The following is a 21,807-nucleotide window of genomic DNA, read 5'->3' as shown; positions in this document are numbered from 1 at the left end:
CTATTTCGGTACGACTCATAGTTTTTGAGATATAAATTATCAAAGATTTCTCTTACTCAAATCGATACGCCCTTTTCAAAAGTTACGCTTGAGTCAAAAAATTCCCAATTGCTGTGGAAAACTCATATTTCCTCTAACCCAAACGGAATACACACCTTCATTCGAATCAAAAATACTCATGTTTTGTCATTTGTCGATTTCATTTGGAAATACTCATATCTAAACGCCGCACTTCCTCTCGGGCTAGAATCTGTCCAGTTTACGTGCTCTGCGTAAAATAGCCTATGTTGGTTCAGGTTGAAATTTACCTCTTCGAATGGATCCGTTCAAATACCATAAACCATTAACCAAAGCAGTGCGGTGGATATTTTTTAGCATAAACTATGCATCTATGTACCTCTTCTATGTCTGCTACTTTAATATTCAAGTGCGCTTTCGCTCCCATCTAAGTGGAGGTGTAGCAGCGTGACTCACATTTGAATACCGATCTGATATCCGACGTTCTCTGAGCTCGTCGTAGAGCACATACATCCGAGGCAGCTTCCTTCATCCTAGAGGAGAGCCTATGATTTTAGTGGGTGGTGGAAAACTCAGTAACGCGAATATCGAGCAGTTACTTCGCTACGGTGGGCGCGATTATCGCAGGCTGCGAAGGGGATGCGTCGTGATTTTGTAAGAATGGTTAATACAATGCAATAATAAGAACCCCTAGCTTGGCGGCGAACCGTCACACTCGGAACGAGTCTTTTGCCGTGGCAGTTTGAAGAACATTCTATCCATCCATTAAAAATAATGTTCTGTTCTGGATCTGGCGTCTAGCGTTGCTTTTGTCTGAGATTCAAATGGCATTTGCCCCGAAAAAAACAAATGGCTTCGGTCTTCCTTGATATCAAAAAGGGCATTTGATTATGTTCCATTGAAATATACAATACTTCATTTTTGCCAACTCTCGCCAATATTCCGAACAGTTACTTATATAATTCGATGTCATAACAAAACATAAAATTTGCTCATGACAATTAGGCAGTCTCACGACTACCCAGCAAACATTAAACCGTATAGCTTGTAAATTGTAAGTCGTATATATTTAGTGATAAAAAGGCTGAAAGTCACTAAAAATAGAAAATAAGTCGCATATAAAGTGTTATTAAATCACAATCATATATAAAGTCGTTCAAGTATACATTGTGTATATCAAAACCGTATAAAATGCGGAATCCCCATTTCATTTGTCACTACAGATTAAGTCGTGTTTTGGGATCGGATTTATTATATACCTATCGTAATATCTATCTAAACCACCTACACTCAAACAGCGGCCCACCGGGCTTTTTTAATTGACCCGTCTGGCCCGTTAACATTTTGTGTGTGTAACAATCACGAAAACGTAAGAAATCATCTACACCCAAACTAGCGTTGACTGAAAACATTTCTCGCGTAACTTTTGAAAACGTCCTAAGTAACAAATGTAAACAAATCGAATTAATGGATGCACACTATTAGTTATCAACCATTTAATGCATTGAGAAAACAATCGTTCAAGTATCTATCCTTTTCACCTTTTTATCGCCGATAAAAAAAGTGTTTTCTAAGAGGATAAAGATGAACAAGAACGAGAATATATCTTTCTCTGTCTAGGCCGTGTGTTTGACAAACTATACGAAAAGCTTTCATATGCTTTCATTTAAATGTGTCTCCTGTTCCGCTCGCTCATAGTGGCTAATATATATATATATATATATATTTTTTTTTTCGGGTCGGAGAAGGTTCTTATGAGTTTCTGCATTACTCGTAAATTAATCAAGTAAATGAATTAAAAGTAGGCATACAGGGTAGGGTACGATAAATGTCTCTATGGTAGAACCACCCCCTCCCTTTCTAGGGGGGGAGGGTGTCTGCCATACAAATGAAACACAAATGTCTGCATAAGTCGAGAATTAATTAGGCAAACAAAATCAAATTTGGCATGTGGAGGTTTTCGGGGACACGAAACGATTTTATGTCCCTCTCTGAAAGGGGGAGGGGACTGCCATACATATGAAGCACACATTTCTGCATAATTCAAGAACTAATCAAGCAAACGGAACCAAATTTGGCATGTGGGGGTTTCAGGGGACAGAAAACATTTTTAAAGTGGTTCAACACTCCTCCCATCTTTCTAAGGGGGGATGCTGCCATAGTAATGAAACACAAATTTCTGCATTACTCGAGAACTAATCAAACAAATGGAACCAAATTTGGCCTATGGAGGTTTTAGCGAGCAATAAATGTTTTTATGGTGGTTTGACACTCCTTTCCCCTCACTAAAGAGGGGGGAGGGTGCAGAACAACTCGAGAACTAATCAAACAAATGTAATCTAACTTAGCATATGAAGGTTTTAGGGATCGATAAACGTTTCTATGGTGGTTCGACACTCCTCCCCCCTCTCTAAAGGGGGGCTCCCATACAAAAGAAACACAATTTGTTGCATAACTCAAGAACTAATCAAGCAAATTGAGCCATATTTGACATGTGGAGGTTTTAGGGGGAACAAAACGTTTCTATGGTGGTTCGACACACCTACCCCCTCTCTAAGGGCATGGGGATAAAACACAAACTCGACATAAACAACATAACTCGAGAACTAATCAAGCAAATTGAGTCAAAATTGGGGTCCCATAAAAATAATGCACATATTTCAACCAAAAATATTCCAACTTGACAATTGAAAATTTTGGGAAAACTTTGAAGGAAAATGGGAAAATTCGAAAAATTGAATTCGCATTTGTTCCACAATTACATATTGACAAGCGTTGTTAGTCCATTTGATGTTTGCGGTAACGAAATTGTTCTTCGTTCGAAGGTGGAAATAGATTTAAATGTGATAAAACGCACTCCAATATCGTCATCTATCTATATAAATAAAAATGGATCGCCGAATGTGTTGATAAGAGCAAAACTCGAGAAAGGAATTGTCCGATTTAGGGCTGTCTTCATTCATTGTGAAAATAATCTGGTATTATAATGTCGAGTTTCGATAGAAGTACTGAAATTTTATAGTAAAAAATAATTTGAAAGGTTAGTTCTAATCTACCCTCTGAACGGATTTCGATGTTTCCAATCGAATCGCAAAATCTTTTAAATTTCTCGGTACGCTTTACGCATATTTGTGGGTTCCCTTACACATAAATGATTTAAATTAAGGAAAATTGGAAGAATACATATTTTCCTATCGCGTTTCCGTGGTCCAATTTGTATCAGCGAAGTACAATATTTAAACGTCACTGCTAATCTGACGAGCGTTATTCGGTTGCTCGAAATGCAAATGCAGCAGTCGCTCTTCGGACAATGTGGAAAATATTGCAATCTTAGCTCCGCCTAAGATTGTGTTTAGTTTGGTTCTACGAAATGGTCTTTTTCAAGGCTAGAGGCGAATGAACTGATAAGTTTTAAAGCCTCTATAATTCAAAACAGCATCATCATTCAAATAGTCTCGCTCCAGCTATCAGACAGCAGTCTTGTTCAATGCTGATGTCATCCAGACAGTGGTTTTGCTCGATTTTAATTGGGGTTTTCAAATTGCATGAAACGTCGAGATCTGCTGGCATCTTCGACAGACTTTTAGAGCTTACTAATACAAACATTTTTCGATGTAGAACATGTCAATATCTCAACTTTACTCAAAGTTAACGATATTTCTTCCCAAAAAACATGCTCTTTTCATTTGTTTGTCATTCTTTCTAAGACAAACATAAACAAAGTTTATTGGTGGCATTTGATAGAGCATATTTCACTCTGCGTGATGCGTTTCAAAACTATGTTATTTTTTGTGTTTGAATAAATTGAAATTGAAATCATGAGTTTTTGGGTAAAAAACCATCAATAACTTTGAGTATAATTAAGACAAGTCAAGTTCTGCATCGCAAAATGTTGGTATCGATAATCTCTAAAAATTCGTACAAAGACAGTTTTGATGTAGAATTTGAAATATAAAAGTTAAAGCAGAAAAAACACGTTTTTTCCTGGTCACCCTAATGTAACATAGAAAAAAGCGTTAAATCGATTATTTTAAAAGATAGAAAAAAGCTTTGTTTAACAAAGTTATTTAAAATAACTGGGGCTACAACATTGTTGAACAATGTTTATCTCTGTCTATTAAAATAAGAAAGTTAGATTTTTCATTTCATCGACAATTTTGGTCACCCTATTTCTAATAACATAAAAATGAGCGCTCTATCATATGTAACAACTTTGTCTAAGACAGTTTTTGTCTAAACAATAAATATCTCCACAAAGATGTTTCAGCGCCTTCTATCTGAGTTGCATAAGGGTAACTATGAAAAGATGGGTTTTTTTACTCTAACTTTTGCATTTAAAATTCTACACCAAAATGGTCTTCGTACGACTTTTAGAACTTATCAATACCAACATTTTGCGATGCAGAACATGTCAATATCTTAATCCTGCTCAAAGTTATTGATGGGTTTTCATCCAAAAACTCATGATTTCAATTTTAATTTACTCAAACACAAATAATAACATAGTTTTGAAAGTCACATATTATATAGAGTAAACTCTGTTCTTTAAAATTCCGTCAACAAACATTTTTTATGTTTGCCCCAGAAAGAATGACAAACAAATGAAAAGAGTGTTTTTTGGGAAGAAATATCAATAACTTTGAGTAAAGTTGGGATATTGACAAGTTCTGCATCGAAAAATGTTTGTATTAGTAAGCTCTAAAAGTCTTTCTAAGACAGTTTGCATGTAAAATTTGAAATATAAAAGTTAGAGCAAAAACAGTTTTTTTTTCATGGCGACCCTAACGTTTTAGAAAAAAGGCGCTATATCGGTTATTTCAAAAGATAGAGAAAAACTTTGTTCTTCAAAGATGTCTCAAATAATTAGAGCTATGTTTACCTCTATCTATAAAGATAAGAAAGTTATATTTTTTATTTCATCGACAATTTTGGTCACCCTATTTTTGACAACATAAAAACGAGCGCTCCGTCATGAGTAATAACTTTGTCTAAGACAGTTTTTGTCTAGAGAATAACTGTCAAACTCTAAATGCTAATTCTCACTTATATGCATCTCCTGGACCATGGTGTACTGGAAGGCAGCGAAGTCGATGAATGTTAGGCTGTTTTTGTTGGTTCGCGGATGGACGTTAAACCTACCAAATTGCCGGTCTGGTCTGTCATAGTTTCTGAGATGAACAGCAGAGTTCTTCGGCGAAATAACGTTAAGAAAGGTAAAGTTATCTGCCACCCATTATGGATACAATTGTGCAAAATACATCAAAACGAATCAATGTCTCAACCTTTCTCGATTCATGAAACAAACATAATTATATCGTGACACCACTCACAAAAGAGGTTGTAATTAGAGAGAAAAAAATGCCCCTATCACATTCATTAGAGCATATTTTCTCCGCCTGAAACAACACCCTCGAGCAGAGAAGCTGAGATCCCGAAAAGTACTCAAAGACTACAACAAAAAAGAACATTAAGGCGAAGGAATCTACTACTTCATGGCTACGAAGGAAGCAAAGATATGGATGTGAACATCCAGTACTCCCAAGAAAGCAGAAATGGGCATATATGTGAGTCTCCCCATTAGGATATGACTTTCAGACCGAAATAATATATAACGACGTATTTCTTCTAGGGGCATGAGGAAGATGAAAATTGATTGTGATGTGAATTCATCAGGCAATCGTTGACCGACTGAGGGCCGTTGGGGATGAAAATGGATGCTGGGTTCGTGTTCCGCATCCAACGAGGGTCGACACCACAGATGGATGATGGCAATCTATCTAGGTCAATATTTGTTTATGCCAATTTTTGTTCCGCTTGGAGCCTATGGCGTGGTTTTATGCTCTAGATAAATTGAATCGGATGCAGCGGTAGAACGATGGTTCGGGTTAGTCGCTTGCGATGTGTCAAGAGATAATCGATTTTAGGTTCATTATATTTTACTGTTTCCCCCCCGTTCCGTCGCGCACTAGTCGGCGAGAATTAGACAAATCACGAACGGAGAGGATTGTCGGTACAGTTGAACAAATTGCGCCGGTAGCGGGATGTTACGAAGACTCAATTTTCACATCCACCCTGCTCATGCTACATATTAGGAAACACAAATTCTATGTGATATGGCTATAAACAGTCTCGAATATCGTCCGTACAATCTCGAACTGCCACCACATAAAAAAAAGTGTTCAACCGCTAGACAATTACGGCAACCGAATCATTACTATTAATCATAAACTGTTTTTATAACACCTTGGGTGGGTTATATTTTTATGGCGATTTCATTAGGTTGCTTACTTTCCTTTTCTGTTTTATTTGAGAAATTTTTGTTCCACTTATTATTCTTACGATAAGATTCGTATTGTGTCGGTCGATGCTATTTTTTAATTGAAAAAGTGAATAACTCATTTGTCCACTTCTCTACATTTTGTGGTAAATGGCAAACAGCTTTGTCACTCGTCATGGCATCAGAATTTGCAGTGAACGGTCCTCCGCCGCGCTGCGGATTGAGGTACGAAACCCATTGCTTTCAAACAGCAACAAAGCCATGCGTGATGAATCACTAACTGGTTGAGGATTTGCGGTGAAACCGAAATGAATCTCATAACTGATCAATGTTTCGATTGTTGAGGGGGAAAGTATCAAAATCCCAAAACCTTTGCTAACTATATCAATCCGTTATCTCGCCACACGAGGACTCTCCTAGGGTACGGGCGAGAAATCCCTCGGTACGTAAAATGACATCATTTTAAATAGTGTCTGTCCATCCGACAAACAGCACAAAATTCTACGGTGCCGGCTTGAAGAGAACGACCTTTCTGAATCATTCATTCAGTAATTCCTCCCCCACACGAATGCCATTGGCTCCGATGGATTATTTATGCATAATATATACAAATGTAAATACAGCACACATGGAATGGGATCGAGTCGGAGGCGCATAGTGGAACTTTTTCCATCGGTATAATTCAAAATAGAATTAATACTAATCACTGCCATTGCTGTTTTCTTCTTACAATAGTGTGTAATATAGCGTCAATTTCAACTACTATCGATAGCGGAGCAAAACTACACCACTACTAGCTAGATTGCTACAGCTGCGATAATGCTTTTCATTTGCGCTGACTGGGCACTGCTAATCGGTGTTTGATTCGCAGCTCTTTGTTTGCCAACTTCCAAACCAACCACAACCACCGGTTCGTCAGTGCTGCCGGGTTGTGACGGTTAACGTAGGTTGAACAAAAAAATACAATTCTTTTTCAAAGACATTTGATATCATCATTTTATGCATATTTCACGTTTTATCGTGGAAAAAGAAAAAGTTCCGTCCGAGCAATAAGGAAGCAAAAACGAAATGGAAAGCTATATCAGAGTGTCGACTCAAAATCCCAAATAAAATTCCCTAATATTCTCCGATTTTCCAGTAATTTTCCGGAAAAATTCCAGACGTAGACAACTGGAAAATATATGAGGGGTTCAGAATGAAAGGAGTATAAGTCACATGTCCGATTTTCTCTTCACTGACTCTCTCTTTTGAGCATAACTTAGCTGCAAATACATTCCTAGCTGTATTTGACGATTTGGACGATAGGTCAGAACCTTATCTATCTGTTTCTATAGTAAACTCAAATTGAAATGTTTTCACACCAGAGTTATTAACGAAAAAAAAAGTTGATGAAGAGATAATAGATCAAGTCACTTACATGCCTTTCCTCTTGAGCTCCTCATATGTAAATGCTTTGAAAATTCAATAAGCTAGAACAAAAAAATAGAAGGGTCTGCGCCTAGGGGCATGGACGGAAGTTCGACGTAGGACTGTGATCGTTCAGAACACTTGGTTATTTTAAATGTAATTCTTTTCATTGTTCAGAAATCTGTTAGTTTAACTCTTTTGAAACTCTAAATAGTAGCCCTGAAAAGGGCCGTACTCATAACCTTCAAACGGTTTGTAACGAACAAAGAAAGACAATAAGCTTCTGGCAGGAAGTTCAACTGTCTAACTGAAAATTATTAATGAATATCAGTGGGACACATAACAGGGTGGAATGGTAGATGAAGTATATGTGAATGGGTAAACAAAAAAAATTGTCATTGATTACATTGAATATGAAATTTATGGGGAAGAAACTAAAAAAACGATTTCGTGATATTTTGAGGTAAAATACACATGAAATCATGAAGTTGCTTTATTTTTAATAAATAGCTACGGTATTGTGATTTCTTTCCATTGTCTTATTCTTATTATTAGGCATCGAGAACAGTAGCTTTTTCGGTGAAATAATGTTCGTTTGCAGACTATCATAATCAATTCGTATTGGTTCTACTGCTCAATCTAGCATACACCCAAACTAGTGTTGGCAGAAAACATGCCATCTTTGGCAGAAAAGATGCCATGTCCTGGTCTTGGGAAGCAAATGCGCAAATAATGAGCTATTATGAAGCTTAAAAATGGTTTGTATGTATGCAAGCAGACATCTCTTTCTGTTTTCTTTTCTCTTTTCATTTTGGATTGTTCAAAAAAAAAGTCCATGCGACGGCAATGGGGATCGAACCAAGGCCGGCTGGAATGCGAAGTTACTCTACACGACCACGCTATCCATATAGCTGCCAGCGCTATTATAAAGGAGCGTGATAATATTACACCTCATCATAAAATGAAGGTGGAAGGTGTTTTCTAAGCCGATAAAAAAGAACATGAACGAGAATATATCTTTCTCTGTCTGGACCGTGTATTTGGAAAACTATACGAAAAGCTTTCATTTAAATGTGTCTCCTGTTTCGCTCCCTCATAGTGGCTCTAGCATATATATTATACAAATGATATACATGTATTGGGGAGTAGAACATTTTATGTTATCTTTCAGCTCATTTAATGTAATAAATCGGGATGCCAGAAAATGTGCTAAAAATTAACTTTGGGTGTGGATGGAATTGAGTCATTGAGAATTATGAATATGAGTCATGAAGATTATTAATATTTCATTTCGTTTCATTTTTGTGATGCGATGTAATGCCGATCTCAATAAGTCCTCGCATGATAATCGCTGCCTCCACCTAATTAATGAACGATCACTGTATGGGTGACACTTTTCTCGTTGCTTTGATGAAATATTGCATGAAGTTTGAATGATGCATGAAATCTTGCATCTGATTACTTTAACATCTTGCTGATTTGTTAAAAGAACGAATTATTGCACGCAATTTTGTGTTACATACAACTTTAATGGGAACGAAGTTGGAAGAAAGAATGCATAATACATGATTTACCTTCGTATCCGCTCGCAAAACATACCTCTTTTATTTGTTAAATTTCTCACTTGTTTTATTATTTCCACTATTGATGTATTAGGCGAAAAAAATGCTGGATAAAATTGGCGTGTAGTGGTATATATTATAACATATATCGTAAAACTCTTAATAAACGTTACATTTTTAGTAGAGTTTTCTGTATGAATTTGTATCCTTTATCCATCTAACCGATGAGATAACATGGTAGAATTCAGAATCACATTCTGTTCAAAAATGTTTACAAAAATACCGTTGAAGCCATTACTACCCTTCCCTTCTGTTTATTCAGTTATGCAGAAGAAGACAAGGAGTCATCGTTTATCCTTTTTAAACACGAGTCTAAATAGTTAAGATCTACATAAATATAAGCCTAAGTCAAATAAATCTATGACTGCAGAAATATATTATAGATAAAAATAACTGTCGAGCTCTAAATGCTAATTTCTACTTAAATGCATCTCCTGGACCATTGTGCATTGGACAGGAAATTTATTCAGCATTTTTTCTTTGCTTGAAATTCGAACAGATAATATAGTAAAAAAGCTAAACAATTTGACGATTAAAATGGGTATGATTTTTCGATTGTACTAGGCATCCATCAGTTGCTGTATTGTATGTTGTCCAATCAATTCGTGTTCAATTCACATTTTTATCGTGTAAGTCTTGCTACTAACAATTTATGTAATGTTGGTCCAGTATATCATGATATCGAGCATGTTGTTTGATAATGTAAAAAATGCAAATAAAGAATTTAACTGGCTGCTGATTTATTGGTATACTTACGCATATCAGATTATGATAGCAAACATTTTTTATGTTTGCCCCGGAAAGAATGACAAACGAATGAAAAGAGCGTGTTTTTTGGGGAGAAAGATTAATAACTTTGAGTAAAGTTGGGATATTGACAAGTTCTGCATCGAAAAATGTTTGTATTAGTAAGCTCTAAAAGTCTTTCGAAGACAGTTTGCATGAAAAATTTTAAAGATAAAAGTTAGAGGAAAAAAAACAGTTTTTTTCATGGTGACCCTAACGTCACTTAGAAAAAAGGCGCTATATCGGTTATTTCAAGAGATAGAGAGATAGAGATAGATTTGTTCTACAAAGATGTCTCAAATAATTGGAACTACAACATTGTCGAACTATGTTTACCTCTATCTATAAAGAGTTAGATTTTGACGTAGGACTACGTCTTTCATTTCTATACCGGGGTGTAAAATCAAAGTTTCGAAAACGAAAGCGTTACGCCGGAGACCGAGATTTTGAGCGTTAATAGCTCCTAAACAACTGAACGAAATGGTATGATAAACACTTCATTCGAAAGATAAAATGTCTACGCGTTCTATACTTGTTACTTTTTGATCCAAAAACTTGTTCCAATAGTCTTAAAATTGGTTTCAAAACAGGCTATTGAAATCACCAATCGGTATATAAGCGAGCGCCACTCGGAAATTCTCTCAGTTATAATTGAACAGTGGTTGGAGCATGTTGTCGCTGTTGTGGTGAAGCTCTTCGTTTATCATGAAAGCGCGGATGAACGGTGTCACCAAGAGCCTGTTTGTGCACCTTAGGCCGAAAGGGAATCCATCAGGAGGAGAGTGATGCCACAAACGGTTCCGCTTGAAACATCGGAGCAGCCAACACACACACATACACGCGCGGAACTATTTTCGTTTGTATGCCATTCAGCATCGAGAAATTTCAGGAAAGATGCAATCGTTGTTGAAAAATAATCTGCCAGTTCCCCTGAGAACTGAAAAATACATTCATGCGAAAGAGTTCATTTTAATGTTTTCTATCCATGTAACACTGCGACCAAATATTTTTCAATTAAGTGCTATTAACAGGTGGTTATTGAGTTAGCATTAACCACTGGTGGGGTATCGAGGAAAATCAGGAAAGAATAATCGTTGCTGAAAAATACTCTGTCAGTTCCCCTGGGAATTTAAAATTACATTGATGAGAAAGAGTTTATTCTAATGTTTTCTATCCATATAACAATGCAACCAAATACATTTGGTTTTGTGATTTTTCAATTGATCGCAATTAACAGGAAAGCTTCTGAAAATTATTCTTTTTCGGCGAGGAATCAAGGGATCGAGGGATTCATTACCTAGCCTGACCTGACCTGAAAGACATGCAGTTTGTTTGGAACTGTGAGGGAGGGCAGAAAAGCAGGAGAAGAAAAGAAGGTGACCAAGAGAGTATCAGCACCGAAAAACGGTTCCGATTGAGACATCGGAGCAGCCACCACACACACATACACGCGCGGAACTATTTTTGTTTGGTTGCCATCCAGCATCGAGAAGATTCCGGAAAGATATTATCGTTGCGGAAAAATAATCTGCCAGATCCCTTGGGAATTGAAAATTACATTCAAGCGAAAGAGTTTATTTTAACGTTTTCTATCCATATAATACTGCGACCAAATACAATTGATTTTGTGGTTTTTCAATCCTGTGCAATTAACAGGTGGTTATCGAGTTAGCATTAACCACTGGTGGTGGACTTCGAGAAGAATCCGGAAAGATATCGCTGCTGCAAAATAATCTGACAGTTCCTCTCGGCATTGAAAATAACATGCAAGCGAAAGAGCTCTCGTTTTCGAAGTGCCTCAAATATTCATTTGGTCATTCATTCAGAATGGATTCAGATTCAACTTCAAACAAATGATCACTGAATCAACGATAGTCCTACGTCACCATTGCAGTTATACTATAGATATAACCCACTTCCTGTTTTTTATTTCATCGACAATTTTGGTCACCCTATTTTTGACAACATAAAAACGAGCTCTCTATCATGAGTAACAACTTTGTCTCAGACAGTTTTTGTCTAGAGAAGAACTATCGAGCTCTGAATGCTAATTTCCACTTAAATGCATCTCCTGGACCATTGTGCAATGGTATACAACACAACATATGTCGCAATAACAATTTTGAGTGATATGCCGTTTGAAAACTCTCAATGAAACGTTACAGTTTTCGTAGAGTTACCCCCCTATATAGAAATCAAAGACATAGTTCTATGTCAAAATGAACAAAAACAGAATGTGGGTTATATCTGTGGTCTAACCGCAAGGTTAACGTAGGACTATCGTTGATTTAGATATCATTTGTTTGAAGTTGAATCTAAATCCGTTCTGAATGAATGAATAAATGATTATTTGGGGGAATTCGAAAACGAGAGCGTTACGTTGGAGACACAAGTTTTTATGCATCCAATATTGGATACGAAAATATTTTACTGATGGGGAAGAATAATCTTCGGAAGCATTCCTGTTAGTTCAACTTGATTATAACTTCACAAAACAAAATGTATTTGGTCGCATTATTATATGAATACAAAACATTGAAATAAACTCTTCCGCTTGAATGTAATTTTCAAGCGGAACCAATTTTTGATGTTGTTACTTTCTTGGTCGCCTTTTCAGTGGCATCACTCTCCTCCCGATGGATTCCCTTCTGGCCTAAGATGCATAAACAGGCTCTTGGTGACACCGTTCATCGCTGTTCTGTTATAACTGAGTGGAATTTCGAGCGGCGCTCGCTTATATACCGATTGGTGATTTCAATCGCCTGTTTTGAAAGCAATTTTAAGGCTATTTAAACAAGTTTTTGGATCAAAAAGTAATAAGTATATAACGCGTAGACATTTTATCTTTGGAATGAAGTGTTTATCATGCCATTTCGTTCTGTTGTTTAAGAGCTATCAACGCTCAAAATCTCGTTCTCTGACGTAACGCTTTCGTTTTCGAAACTTTAAATTTACACCCCAGTATAGAAAAACAAATATTTAGTAGTCAATATGACATCATTTGACCTCACTAACAGATGTTTTGGTATGCTTTCGAATAGATTTCGGAGGGGCTTTGGGTCAGAATCGCCCCAAACCTTTGCAAAACCACTTGTTTGTTTGTCACACGTCATTTGTACACCTGGTTTCATTTTTCATTTTCATTTTCATATTTATTCTTATTTTGCAACGTAAGACCAAGTCTTTTTTATGTTACATTGAGTTGTTCCTAGTAGAAAGTGCCATTTATCAATTTGGATTTACGAGTTTTAAGTTATACAAAATATTAAAAATTTCTTATCAAAAAATGCTCTTTACAATACACAAATATACTAACTTAACTGAAATACTCTTTACATCCTCGTTTGAAAGCTAAGAATGATTTTTGATTGGAAAGATATACAGGTAATGAATTCCAATGTACGACACCTCGAACAAAAAATGAGTTCCCGTACTTGGTTGTACGATACCGCGGTAATATGTATTTTTTGTAACGATTGCTCCTCATAATTTGAAGTTTACTGTGCAAATAATTCGGTTGTTTTGTACTCGCGATGTTATGCAAAAGAAAGCAACAACGAAGTTTGCTGAAATGTATTAATCGACATCCAATAAGTATATGCTGCAGATGTGAAACGCTAGAATACCGACTTAAATTAAAAACGTAGCGTATACATGAGTTTAAGGCGACCTTTAATTTATTGAAGGTAGCCACATAAATAGAGTCAAGTAAAAAATCGCATGCTATGAAATACGGGAGAATTAAACTTTTAAATAGCATCAGTTTTGTAGCAGTGGATAAGAATGAAGAAGTTCTGGAAAGAGTTCGCAAACAGGCATATATTTTTCCACATTGTGACATTACATGATTGTCCCATTCGAAGTTTGATTCGATACGTATACCTAAACTGATTGCGCTGTCGACGAATTGAACAATCTCATTGTTCAACAACAAAACCGGTTTCAGTGAATCGTTTAAAGAACCACCAATAAAAATTGCATTTGTTTTATTAGCATTCAGTGCAAGTTTATTTTTGCACGCCCATTCATAAATTCTCACTATGTCTTCATTAATTTCCTGAGATATTTTAATTGCACATTTTCCTAAACAATTGTAATATATTTGCGCATCATCGGCGAAGAGGTGGATTTCGCAATTTTGAATTACACAAGGGAGGTCATTTATGTATAAGGAGAATAAAATGGGTCCTAATATTGAGCCCTGAGGAACTCCTGATGTTATGGAAAGAAATGACGAAAAAACTCCATTATTGAAAACCACCTGCGATCTTGAACACAGATACGATTTAATTAGGTTAACTGCATGATCTGAAAATGTAAATTTCGTTTTTAATTTTTGGCACAGTATTTCATGAGAAACGGTGTCAAACGCTTTGGAAAAATCTAAAAGAACTAGGACTACTGGCCTTCCGTTGTCAATCACGACTCCAATATCATCAAATACTTTGAGCATTGCTGTTTTTGTACTGTGTTTCGCTCGATAGCCGGACTGAAATGGACTTAACAGGTCATATCTTTTTATATAATTACTTATATTAATTTTGATTATTTTTTCGAACACCTTTGATAATGCACAAAGGATACTGATAGGTCTCAAGTTGTCCAATGAGCTCAAATGGGTTTTTTTCTTTATGGGTATAACTTTGGTTTTTTTCCAAGCATCTGGAAAAACGCTCGTAGTAACTATGTGGTTGAATAGGTGCGTTATTGGTTCAATTAATATCGGACAAATAACCTTCAAAAATTTTAATGGCAACATATCTAGCCCAAGAGCATTTGATTTGATTGCATTCATGGCATAAATAACGTCTTCTTGGTTGATACTATCAAAGTAAAAAGATTCACGCTCCACATACGTTGATTCATTAGAATTATGAATTATTGTGTGATTATCAGTAAAATTTCTGCAAAAAGAGTGATTGATTTCATCAGCAGTGAACTTAATGACAGTTTTTGTCTCCGGTGTTTTAATTCCTAGCTTCTTGACATTTTTCCATAATTCTTTTGTTTGCAAACTCGTGTTTAGCCTGGCTGAAAAATAGTTTCGTTTGGCAGATCGTATGAGCTCATTTACGTTGTTTCGTGCTCTTTTAAAATCAAGAAGAGCATTGGGGTTTTTAAGATGTTTCCATCTCTTATATAACAAATCACGATTGACAATTTCTCTACTTATGGTAGAATTGAACCAAGGATTGACCTTCTTCTTAGAGTAGATTGTACGAATAGGGACGAACATATCGTGTAAATCCGTTAACAAATTATTGAAAAACTCCAATTTTTGGTTGGAGTTATATGTGTTGTAAAAATAACTCCATTCTGCTGAGTGAAAAACATCTATCAATGAGTCAAACTGTATGGCATTATATTCACGGAACTGAATGTTCCTTGGACATAAATTATGATTAAAATCAAGAGATGCAAATACAAGATCGTGGTTGGACAGCACAGGAACTTCTATCTGGTTGAATCTCAAAACTTTAGAAGCATCGTTGGTCAAAATCAAGTCCAACAGTGATGCACCGTTCCTATGAAAAAACGTTGGCTCGCTTCCCAAGCATTGTACCGAATGAGTAGATAGCACGTTACGTAACCTATCCGACTTCGGTGAGTTTACTAAGAGATTAGTGTTAAAATCACCAAGGAAATAAATAAAGTTGTATAAACTTCCATATGTCAATAACAAATGTTCAAGTGATTCATTGCATTCTATTTCTGGTGGGTTGTAAAGCGCAGTCAATAGTATTTTTTCGTTTTCCAGAAGTACTTCAATTGTGATAAATTCAGTATTAGTCACTCTGAATTGATTATTGGACTTCATGATCAAATTGCAGGTTATACCATTTTTTATGTAAATTAATACACCACCTCCCAAACGACCTACTCTGTCATGTCGAACAATATTATATCCATCAATGGATATAATAGAATTGTCAATATTCTCATTCAACCACATTTCACTAACACACAGTATATCAACATTACTTATTTTAACAATCAGACGCAACTCCTCAATCTTGCAAAGCGCACGAGCACAAATACTTTGACAATTCACACAGCATACAGAGAGCTTATTTTTAATTAACGCAGATTTCATCACAGTACCTGGAATGCACCAGTTTGTCGAGGTGTTAGAATTGGAATTATTAGCCATTGGATAAATAGAAGGACTTAGCTATCAAAGGAGGATAATAAAAGAGCATTTCGTAAAAATCTACATTCTTCATTATAACAAACATCCTAGAAAAAGCATCAACATCATATTTTTTTGGCACAAACAGAAACAAGAAATATATGGATCGCCGTATACAGGAACAGTCAACAGATCTCACACAGCAGCAGAATATCATTTGGCAGCAACAGCAGCAACGCGAACCGACTTTCAGGAGGGGAATCATGGAAGAGAGGGAAGGAAAGAAGGATAAACAATAATTCATTAGGAAGGGTTTCACGATAGATGAAAATCATCGTCCGTAGATATGACGATCTCTTTCTCATCGCCAGTTCTCTTCACAAATAGGATACCATTCCGTGTAAATACTCCTCGCAGCCTCCCATCCTTCTTCAGTTGTAGTGCCTTGGATCGTAGTTTTCTGACGTTGGGTCCCAAATTTTCGTTGATATATATTCGTTTGGCAACCGAAAAACCGATATCAGAGAGCGACAGTGAACGTGAGCGAAGATACCGAGAGTAGAAGTCGTTACGCTGGACAGTGATGGCAAATTGTATCAGGATCGTATACACGCTTCCAGCCGTTAGCATTCCCTTGGAGAGTCTACGGATATCGACGAGCGGATAATTTGTCTCAGTATAGCCGAACGTTTTGCACCATGTGTGAAAATATGATAACAGGTTTTCTCCGTCCACATACAGGACTCCGCTCACCACAAGATCGTTTATTCGAGCAGATCTATCCAATGCCAGCGATGTTTCCTTCTTTGCGGCATCGATTGACGAAGTTAACTTGTCAAATGTGCGGTTGTTCTCATCTCGCAGCTTCTCAATATCCGAAGTAATTTCTTTTCGCAATTTGCTCATCTGTGTTGTAAGCGACGACAGGGAATCTCCGAGCTTTTTGAAGTCTTCCTTCACTGTACGTTGATAACTGGCTAGTTGTGATTGCATAAGATTGGCAAGGTCTGCTACAGTCATATCGGCTTCAGTACTCCTACCACCAGATCGTGCTAGGTCACTCCGTAGACGCATTTGACTATCTTTTTCAGTCATGTTGGTATCGATGGCGCACACAACTTAGATAACTGTTCGAATCTCTCTTTGTACCCCACACAATTGTCGTTCTGCGGTTGCACAAATAAAGAAAATGATCTTTTACACGGTAACTACCGTATATATTTGCATGAAACGACACGACACGAATTGGTACACTAAATCGGTGAATTGGTCAGCATTCGGCGATTTTACAGTTGGGAAAAGTAGCTTGTTTCACTGTTTGTACCGAGACGGAATATTTTTACGTGCACTTCATTCTACTACGCACACACAACTTCATTCAGTGAATGTACAATCTGGTTGTCGAGGATAGTACAAAGATTTTCAAATCGAGACTCTGGAGTGGGGTTTAATGGCGGTCGATCGGAAGAATTCGTATTGTTTTCGCCGTATATTATGGATCGTTAACCTACTGGAAGTAACTTTCTTCCAGTTCCATTTTCTGCATAGACTCTTCCAGGGGTCATTATCCCATCACTAAATCATGAGAAACAGCTCCTTCAGTTTGTTCGAAATGGTTATGGAGGTTCATTGTTCCTTTCGAACGAAAATGATTCCTGAGCTATGCCATATAAAAGCTGACCTATAGGTGAATAGTTCTACTGATATGAGTGTTTTATTCTTCATATTTCCCTAAACTGCAGCCCAATATAAATTTGGGTTATATTTACCACTTTTAGTATATGAAGTCTATCTATGAAAATCCCATGCAATACAACTGTGAATGGATTCCTCATCAAATGTCCAGGGTCCAAGTACATCCGGAAGATGATTTGCAGTGAATTTTAAACATGGATAACTGCCGAATGCGGGAATATTTGAAGGATTTTTTCAGATAATTATACAATTATACGAATTACACAGATTAAAAACTATTTGGAGCCTTCCAGACGATTGAACTTAAGTTTTGCATTTTTGGAGATAAAATATTTTCAACTTGAAAAACGCCCTCGCGGCACAGCTGGCATCACTTCCTGCCAATGTTTCCTCTTGATTTTCGCGTGTTCGTTACGTTCAGCTTTTTTCAAACTCACCTGTGTCAAAAAGCTGCATACGTCATATTTCGACATTCACACACCAAAGTCAGCAGAGGTGGGTTTTGTAATGAAGAGAAACTTAACTCTTTTTTTCTGATTCTCCTCTTCGCTTGTTTGTTGTTGTTGTTATTTCTGGCTATGATTTCTGTTACGGGGTTGCGTTTGTTTTTTTTTCTCGATCGTTTCTTCACTCAATGATTTTTCCAATGCAGCAGCTGATGTGGAGGATGACCGCCCATGGAAAAGCTTACGCGGATATGCAAAAAAACAGACACACAGATGAAAATGGAGAAACAAAATGCAAAGCACCCTCAACTTCTTTTTCGCTTTTTGAATACTTGGCAGGACGCAAAACACAATCTTCTATGGACTTATTATATATAGCTCTCCCTCTCTGCCGCACTATCCAGACACCCTACGGTTTTCCAAAACTTTTCAATCACTGTTGCCCCTTGGCTTTTCGCAAACTTATCACTGGAACGAATTGCAATTTCGTTTCCCTATTATTACTTCTCTCTCGGCGACACTCAACATGCACTTACAGTTTTTTCTTCTGCACCGTTTTCAGCGACCCTTCGTTCTTCTCTTTCTGGCCTAAATAGCAAAACTTTTCCTCCTCAACACGCAATCCTCCCACTTTTGGGTACACCTTCCTCCCAGCTAACGATCAAACAGGAAAATATCAGCCCGAAAAGGAACGCAATTGCTGGCACGAACGACTTATTAATCACGTAGTTTTCACTTGACTCGCCCTGAAATAGGCACCACGCAGCAAGCGGTGCAAGATAAAATTGGAAATTTTCACTCTTGATCGCGACCACGGCCAGACATTTGATGATGACTGTGAACTCTGTCTGCTTGCTGCCTACTACACATAATGTCCAACTCCACTCTTTTGCTGCCAGTGCTGCTTGGTTCGTGCGGGGAGAGAAAAGACTAGACACAAAAAAAACAAGACACGACGTCGTCTTCGCGCAACCCAGAAACCTACGCACCAACACAAGCCCGCTTGTAAGCTCAATACACACAGAGCAACAGTGAATGCAAAAAGTCACTGTCAAATGAACGTTACCCCCGTTATGTAGGAGCCCTGCCAAGAGTGAAGAGCAAGAGATCAAGCGCGTTGCAAAAATCAACAACCGTTTGCAATCGTCAGCAGTAGCATGTGCGTCCTGTACGAATTCGTGGCACATGTTTTCGAAGCTCTCCACACGTTTAGATGCGTTTCTCAGGGGTTCCATTAACACGGAGAATCGTCAATCTTCGTGAAACTTGGGCGAACGGATGTGCAATCTTCTGATTGGCGGCATAACGCCTCCCAAATACTGAATGTACAACGTCGGATAACCCAAAATATCATCTTCGAGGTAACGTTATTTGATTTACAAATGCACTTACACACCGCAATCACTGGTATTTCTATTTCAATTTAGATACACGAATAATCTGAAAAAAAAACTTCGGAGGAATGACAAAAAAATGATTTAGAAAAATAATTTTAATACAGCATAAGGGACTGTCCAAACACCACATAGACAGGAAAAGCGCGATTTCAGACATCCCCCCTCAACCGTAATCAAGCGTGGACATTGAATATATCCGTCTCTCTGTTATACACGTAGGCATCCTTCTATATTTTATTTTTGGAAAATAACAAGTAAAGTAATCCAGTTGTGCTACAATTTCATATGAGTTTTATTTCATTTATACGTGTTATTATTGTAAAAAAAAGAAACTCATATAAACAAATCATGTGTACAAGAAATAAATCAGACAATCAGCACTGATGCCTAGTAGTCTAGATCTGTTCATTTACTTTACCCATTACAGAATGTTATCAATCTCAGAAAGAACTGATTAAACTCCATTATTCATTAATTTCATTCCACTTTTTTTCAATGCTTTCGGAGCCTGGAGAATCTTAAGTCGAATGATCACGTTTGTGATCACGACTACAGATGGGCAAACCGTTCACGAACGGTACGGAAGAACTAGTTCGCCGAAAAAATGAGTGAATGAACGGTCGTTCTTTTTCAAAGAACGGTAGTTCTCCCCCACGAACTGATTCCGAAAGAACGGTTTGCGAGTGAACTGTTTGAGAGCGAACTGATTGAGAGTGAACTGTTTGTGAACGAACTAGTTCAGAACGAATTGTTTGCGAGTGAACTGTATGGGAAAGAACTGTTTGAGAACGAACTGTTTGCGAACGGACGAGTGCAGCTGAACTGATTTGTGCTGGACGGAATGGATTGAAATAACGAGAACGCTTGTAAGAAAAATAAAACCATATTGTGATTTATAAGCAAAATGCATGTAACGCAGGGTTTATTTTGTTAATGTATACTCAATTTTGGGTTAAACATTAAATTAGATTTTCGTAGCTTTAAAGGCAAAGCTTTATATTTTCAATTTCATGTATTCTTTCAATTCCGCGTTATATTCATTTTCTTGAATGGCGTTAACGTTCCACGCCTTGAATGTATTCCGAGGGGCAAGCTCTTGAATACGCGTGACCACAGTGCAAGTCGAAGGAAATTTCTTTGACGAAAAATCCCCCGGCCAGAACGGGAATCGAATCCGAACACTCGGCATGATAATGTGAGACGCTAACCACTTGGTCACGGGAGCACATGCGTTATATTAATATACTTCCTAATTTTCAGAAAACAATCTGAGGGAAGCTGGGGTGATTCATGAATTAGGTAAACATAAAATTTCATGGTGAGGGCAAGTTGAGAAAAAGTTTTTTCGTTGTTTTCAATCCATTGTTTGGTCTATTGCGTGTACGTGTTATCGTGATTGTTTGTATGACTGATTGTTAGTGAAAATCGCTGCTGATTTTTTTCTCTGAATGAAATATGATCTTACATGGAACCTGTGTGTTGTCCAAACAGAAAATATGAAAAATTGAACATATTTTGTTCGCATCAAATTATTACATATACTTTTGTCGGCCGATAAATATATTTTCACATACAGTTTGCGATTTTTAAAAAAGAAGCACCTTATGTTTCTCCACTAAATTTCAAAAAAAAACCCATGTGTACACTATCCAATCCAACGATATCAATGAATAGCTGTCTATTCATGTTGAGTTTCAGCTAACATTCTATGTTGTTCTTAATACCACCGAACGAAAGAGAGAAAGAACGGTTCAAAAGAACTGATTCACTTAGATGAACGGTTATTGACTGAACCGTTCATCAAAGTGAACTGTTTTGCCCATCTCTAATCACGACAAGATGCTACCGCGAAGCCCATTAAGACAATTCCGTCGTGTTTCCAAATTGATTCTCGGAAAAAAAAAGTCGTTTGAGGTTCGCTTGAAGTGTTCGCGTTGACGGCATTGAACTTCGTTTACATTTTCAGGTATCTATGTTAATGAGTACCTGGTGAAGCTTGATTACGTAAAACGCTACAATGTACGAGCTC

The sequence above is a fragment of the Toxorhynchites rutilus genome, chromosome 1 (genome assembly GCF_029784135.1).
Source record: "Toxorhynchites rutilus septentrionalis strain SRP chromosome 1, ASM2978413v1, whole genome shotgun sequence".
Lineage (NCBI taxonomy): Eukaryota > Metazoa > Arthropoda > Insecta > Diptera > Culicidae > Toxorhynchites > Toxorhynchites rutilus.
This window is presented reverse-complemented; position numbering follows the sequence as displayed.